This window comes from Trichosurus vulpecula, chromosome 6, assembly GCF_011100635.1.
Source record: "Trichosurus vulpecula isolate mTriVul1 chromosome 6, mTriVul1.pri, whole genome shotgun sequence".
Lineage (NCBI taxonomy): Eukaryota > Metazoa > Chordata > Mammalia > Diprotodontia > Phalangeridae > Trichosurus > Trichosurus vulpecula.
Genome location: NC_050578.1, coordinates 155,122,151 through 155,129,101, shown reverse-complemented (window position 1 = coordinate 155,129,101; position 6,951 = coordinate 155,122,151).

The window sequence follows — 6,951 nt, the reverse complement described above, 5'->3', positions numbered from 1 at the left end:
TTATGTATTGATTACACAAATTTCACTCAAGGTATGGTTAAAGGAGAATAATCTTTCAAAGTAGCTCTATTTCACAAATTCCATATCCAATCCTCTCTTATGTTCTTCTTTGTACTTTCAATCTATCCTGATGAAGATAGCAACAACAACTGTCATATATAAACACTATGGAAAATGGGTTTGTACTACGCCCACATATACTCATTTCTCCCAGCTTATGCTTCTACAAGCATAGAAAATGAACTATATTCTCATGAATTTTTACCTTCAAGAGGAGTACTTTCCTTTTTTTAATTCCTTCAATCTGAGTAAATAAATTGTAGCCATTATTAAAGGCTTTAATGATCCAGAATAATCTGAAATAACCCCAAGTAATAAGGCACTTATTGAAATCTATAAAACTACTAGACCAAGTCAACAAACATTTAAGTGCCTACTATGTCCAGGTACTATATTAAGTACTAAGGATACAAAGAAATGCCAAAAACAAAACAAAAAATAATTCCTGTTCTCAGGGAGTTTACCGTTTAATCAGGGATACAACACGTAAACTACTGTGAACAAACAAGGCATACGTATGACAAAGTGAAAATAGATGGAGGGAAGGCACTAGCATTACAGGGGATTGAGAAAGGCTTCTTGTAAAAGGTGGGATTTTAGCTGGAACTAGAAGGAAGCCAGGAGGTGGAGATGAGGGAGAGAATTCCAAGCATGGGAGATGGCCAATGAAAATAACCAGAGTGGGGAGATGCAGTGTCTTGTTGGAGGAATAGCAATGAGGCCACGGTCACTGGAGTATGTAGAAGGGAGTAATGTAAAAAGACTGGAAAGTTAGTAAGAAGTCAGGTTTTTAAGGGCTTCAAAAGTCAAACAGGATTTTACTGGAGGTAATAGGGAGCCATTGGAATCTATTGAATGAGAGTGTGACGTGGTCAGATCTGTAGTTTTTGAGATCACTTTGGCAACTAAGTGGAGGACGGGCTGAAGTAGAGAGAGACTTGAGGCAGAGTGACCAACCAGAAGGCTATTGTAATAGTGTAGGGGACAGCTAGGTGGTGTGGTAGATAGAGGCACCAGCCCTAGAGTCAAGAGGACCAGAGTTCATATCTGACCTCAGACACTAGCTGTGTGACCCTGTCAAGTCACTTAATCCTACTGCTTTCCCTCCAGCCCCACCTCCACCCCCCAAAGTAATAGTCCAGGCCTGAAGTGATTAAGGCAGCATCACCAATAATATATTTTTCTGTTGCCATCTCTTATTCTTAGTGGTAGATCTCTAAGGCAGAGATTCTTAACCTTAGGTCTGTGAACTTGATTAAAAAACAAAACTATTTCAGCATAATTGGTTTCCTTTTTAATCCTGTGTATTTTATTTCATGCACTTAGAAATGTCACCAGACTGCCAAAGTTATTCATCACACAGAAAAAGGTTAAGAACCCCCACTGCACAAGACTAAGGAAAAAGAAAAGGAAATAGAAGCAAAGATGCTTCTGATGTAATAATCCCAGTGGTAGAACCAGGGAAACAGTACTTGGAACCATAAAATGTAGCAAGAGGGCAAGAAAGGTTGGGTATTAACACATAAGAAAGGAGGGAAGAAACCCTGAAATCTGGCCAAGAAGTGACTCGAGTAAGATCTATGAAGTGTCTGTACTGAGGTATAGGAAAGAAGTAAAGATAATTATGCTGGAACCAGCTAATAAAGAATGAAATGGTTTTTGAGCTCCTAGAGGGCTTGTAAATGTGTTTACTATTTGGAAACTGAGGCCCGGGGAGGCTATATATACCTTGGGCCAGGTTATTCAGCAATAAGAAGAACCAGGATTTGAATCCAGTTGTTTTAACATCACATCTAGTGTTCTTTCTACCTACTCTACCAGACTGGTTGTTGGCCACATTTATGATGATAATTGACATTTACATAATTAGCTCATAATAGCTAATATTTACACAGCCCTAATTACCTCATAATAGCTAACATTTCTGTAATACTTCAGTTAGCTAATAATAATTATAGCTTACATTTTATAACACTTTGGTTTGCAGGTTTGCAAAACACTTTACGTATATTATCTCATCGGATCTTCACAACAACCTTGGGTGGTAGGTACTTAAATCCCCATTTTACAGATGAGGAATCTGAGGCTGACCAAAAAAAAAAAGTAACTTGCCCAGGGCCATTCAGCTAGTAAAGTGCCTGAGGCAAGCTCTGTACTCTGGTCTTCTTGGCTCCAAGCCCATCATTCTACTGTACCACCTAGTAATCCGTCCACAGCACTACTATATTAAGCCCATGTTACAGATTACAAAATATTTGTGTCTGCAAAAAATACATAACCCAATGAAAGATGAACATATAAATACATAAATGTGACTCATAGATGCCACGCACGATCTATTGGTAGATGAAGGCTTACTGCCATCTGGTGGTTCTGACAAAATTATTTAAAGATGAAGATATTGTTTATAGGATCTCAAAGACCATCTAGTCCAACATTGTTAAAATCAAGTAGAAAACTAAACAATATATATGTGCATATGTGTGTGTGTGTGTGTGTGTGTGTGTGTGTGTGTGTATGGACCCTATGGGGCAACGCTGACTTAGAAAACCACATCTTAATATTATCTATGTTTTATTGTATTTTTATTTATTTTGTTAGACATTTCCCAATTACATTTTAATCTGGTTCAGGCTGCAATAACGAGCGTTGTGGGCCTCATGAGACCCGACCTTGTCCAGCTTCCTCATTTTGCAGATGAAGAAGGTGAGGCCCAAATAGGCTAAAATGACTTGCTGAAGGTTCAGTAAATGTCAGAGCAGAATTTGAACCCAAGTTGTCTGACTCCAGGGTCAGTGTTCTTTTATTCAGCCATCTTCAACACTGCCAAGAAGCCAGTTAGTCCTAAAGACCAGACTGTTAGAGCCCTGGGAAACTCTGGAAGACTATAAATTGCAGAGAAAGTGTCTATATGCATTTCTATTGGGAGTTTCTTCAGGAGTTCTTCACAACAATAAAATCACAGATCTGATTTAAAAAAAAATCTTCACCACCATGAGTTTTTTGAAAGAATGCAGGGAGGGAAGGGAAAAAAAAGAGAACGTGAGATTTGCATCGGGGTTAAATTTTGCTTCTGTGGTTTCTGCCATTGTCATCTTGAGCAAATGGCTTAACCCTCTGGGGTCTCAGATTCCTCATTCATAAGAGGAGACCTGGATTAGAAAACCTCTGAGGCTCTGCTCAGTTTGAAACCTAGGATCCTCCTAAGGAAGAAATGAAATCAATGATTATGCATTTGGTAGAGGTACAAACACTTCCTTTTAGTAAGACCTTTTTATTAAGATTTCAATAAGAAATGGCAGGCAGGGCCAGCAGTCGGGGAGGTGGAGTTCATTAACTTTTTGTCAGCAGTAGATGGGGCCGTTGCCACTCGTTCTAGTGTAAATGTGGTCCTTCCAAGAGAGTCTGGAGTTGTACTTGGATTTTGATATGTATATTTACCTAAAAAATAAGATGATTTTATCCTCAGGTCACAAAACTAGCTCAATTCCATTTCCTCCCTATAACAATATAATAACAGGTAGTATTTTTATAGCACCTTAAGTTTTGCAAAACACTTTACTCTCATTTGACCTCACAATACTATCCCATTTTACAGATTAGGAAACTGAGATTAAGTGACTTGCCCAGGGTCATACAGCTAGTAAGTAGCTGAGGAAGTTTTTAAAGTAAGGTTTTCTCGATCTCATGACCAGCATTTAATGTATTACACCACCTTAACTGTTTTTAGGAACCTAATTCTTTTGCTGAAGACATCCAGGGAAAGCTGAGAAAGAAAAAATCTAAACATTTAGTACTCACCATTTACAGGGGAAGAGAGTTTGTAGAGGAGGGAAGAAGTAAAATAGCATTTTCAGTGAAGTTTAGGGTTTTTAATAGAGTAGCACCTAGCTGCTGCTGAAGGAGGGTCCTTTCCTTCTTTAAGTTTTTAGGGGGATTTGAATGTTAGTGGTTTTGTTAGGGCATAGGATATACACACTTTAGTGACTTTTGGGGTGTAGATCTAAAGTACTTTTCAGTATGGTTGGCAATTCACAATTCCACCAACAGCGCATCAGCGTGCCCACAGTCCCTCCAACAATTTTCATTTTTGTGGCTTCATTTCCCAGAACCAGATCAAGACTAGCACAGATGGATGATCGAGTCATAGATTTGTTAACTGGAAAATCCCGCAGAGGTCTTCTAATGCAACTTCCTCATTTTACCGAAGAGGCGATCAAGGCCAAGAGGGTTAAGGAACTTGGTCAAGGTCACACAGGGAGTATTTGGCAGAGCTGAGACTCAAACTTAGGATTCAAACTCTCACACCAAATTCAGGATTCTTTCCCATGCATCATGCTTCGTCAGCCAGAATTACATGACTCTTGATATCTTTTTGGTGAGTGTTTCTTCAGAGGTCTGGTTTTAATAAACCATACAGTTAAATTAGAGGCGGGTGTGGTTTTGTTTCTTTTCCTTGAGATCCAGAACCAAACTAAAAACTCTGTTCAGTAAAAAAAGATATGAAGCCAAAGAAACAACATCCAGTAGGCTATTAACATCTATTGCGATTTTTAAAATAATGCTTTCTTATCAATTTTTAATTTCTGAGCAAGAACAAACTCAGTGTTATACAGAATTGTATGTTCTAATTTTATATTCCAATTTCATATTTTCCTTTCCCAATTACAGAAATTATTTTTTCTTAAGTTTTTTTCAAGAGCAAACTTAATTCTACTCAATTTTCGTAACAAAAATTGAGAAGAAACATTTCTGTCAATGGAGTTTTATTTCTCAGTTGCTTCAGATCATTTTCTGTCATTTCTGGACTCTCATGGACTTGGGATCAAATTGTGGAGAATTTCTAATGGTCATTTATTTATCTTGGCTGATTTGCTGCCACTCATTTCAAATACTGGAAACTTCTGAAATTAATTCAGATCTAGATACTCAGAGGCTCACCATGGAAACAGACCCAGGCAAAGAACAACAACCTTTGAAATAGTAAAACATTTAATTGTGATGAAACACAGATGATAATGATGAGGTACCAAGCTTACTCCCTCAAGATGGTGCTCATTCAGGTTACCATACTCTCAGCAATTATTAATCTAGAAAAATATTCAGTAAGATCAAAAGAAATTTTTTTACATGGTACAGAAAGTTTAAAACTAAAATTAGAGCTTACAAGCCAGAGAAGCAGGCAATTTAACACTCAACCTAAACGAGAAGTACTAAAAGTACATGTATATGCTAACAAAGGTACCCAAACATTTCATCAGGTCATTAAATGTACTGTAACTTCTAGTATCTACTGAAAAGTCTCAGGAGACTTCAGTAAAATGACAGGTATTGTCAGTATGGAAAATCTGGTTTTTAAATCCCTGTAGTTATCACCACAAAGATGAGAAACTGTTACAGGTCTTTCATCAAAACAGGAATCCTCTAGTGCAGAAAGGTCATCTACTTTGCAAGGATCCATATGGACTCTCTGCAAGTCTATCGTACCCCGAGTTCACCTCACATTTCCATTTCTCCAATTTGGCAGAGTTGGTACTTGCACAGGTTCTGGAGAGTGGCCCAGACCAAATGTAGGCATCTGGAAATAGAAGAGGATCTCATAGAGAAAGACCACCATTTGTAAGGAAAAAACAAAAACTTCAGCTGTTTAATATACATAATATAAAAATAAATTTATGTATTATGCTATGCTATAGCTGCAAATTAACTGGGTACTTGCAAATACTGATGCAAATATGGAATGAAATTGCATAATTTTTAAAAAAAATTTTTGGGGGGAAGGTAGGGAAATTGGGGTTAAGTGACTTGCCCAAGGTCACACAGCTAGTAAGTGTATCAAGTGTTTGAAGCTGGATTTGAACTCAGGTCCTCCTGACTCCAGGGTTGGTGCTCTACTCACTGCGCCACCTAGCTGCCCCTAAACTGCATAATAGGCAGATAGTTTGATACAGAGCACCATATATGGATTCAGAAGACCTAGGTGGAAACCCCAGTTCTGCCATTGACTGCCCTTGGAAAAGTCATCTAACTTCTCTGGGTTTGAACCTCATTTGTTAAATGAGGGAGGGGGAAGGGAACTGGATGGTCTTGCTAAGGTCCTTTCTAGCTCTGTATCTAGGATCCTATATGTTTTATGATGATTATAAATAGAATGTACTGTATAGGGTGAAACCCTTTAGGTTGATAGGGTTATCTTATCTTGATTTTGAGATTATACACTGGATCATGACATCTAATAAATACAATTTCTGAATTAGGTGGCCGAACGAAGTGATTATTGATGTGTTAGACTTGCTGATCTATCAGTAACCCATCAATAAGGGGAGACTATCAGAAGACTACTTTCAGAGACACTCATAACAGATCTACCAAAGCCAAAATAAAGGGTCTCTGAGGCACATTTAACTAAAGAATCTTTCCCAGGAGATCTACAGGAGAAGCAGGAAGAATTGGAGAAGTGGTTTCACAAAGGTAGCATCGGTGCATTTCTGACGACTTCATTATTGTCCTAGTTTAAAAGGGCCGGCACCACGCCAACGGACCACAGGCCTGATTATTATACATAGTATGAAAATATATTGTATGAACTGATGATTTAGGAGACAAACTTTATCCAGGACCAAAGTAGGATTAAAAGAAATTAGGCCTAGAAAAAAAACTATGAAAGGTCAGGCCAATTCCCAAAGCAAAACTTAGCAGGACACAAATTAAGTCACCACAAATATCCTCTCCCACCCCGGAAAGTACAGTAACTTTTTTTGGTCTTTGAAGAAAAGTACTCATTTGTTGTGTAACAATCATTTGTGGATTAATTTGTGTATGTAGGGAAGAAACAAAAGTTTGCAAATCCAGGCAGACTGAAAATAGAAGAGACAGAGCAAAAGAGTCCTC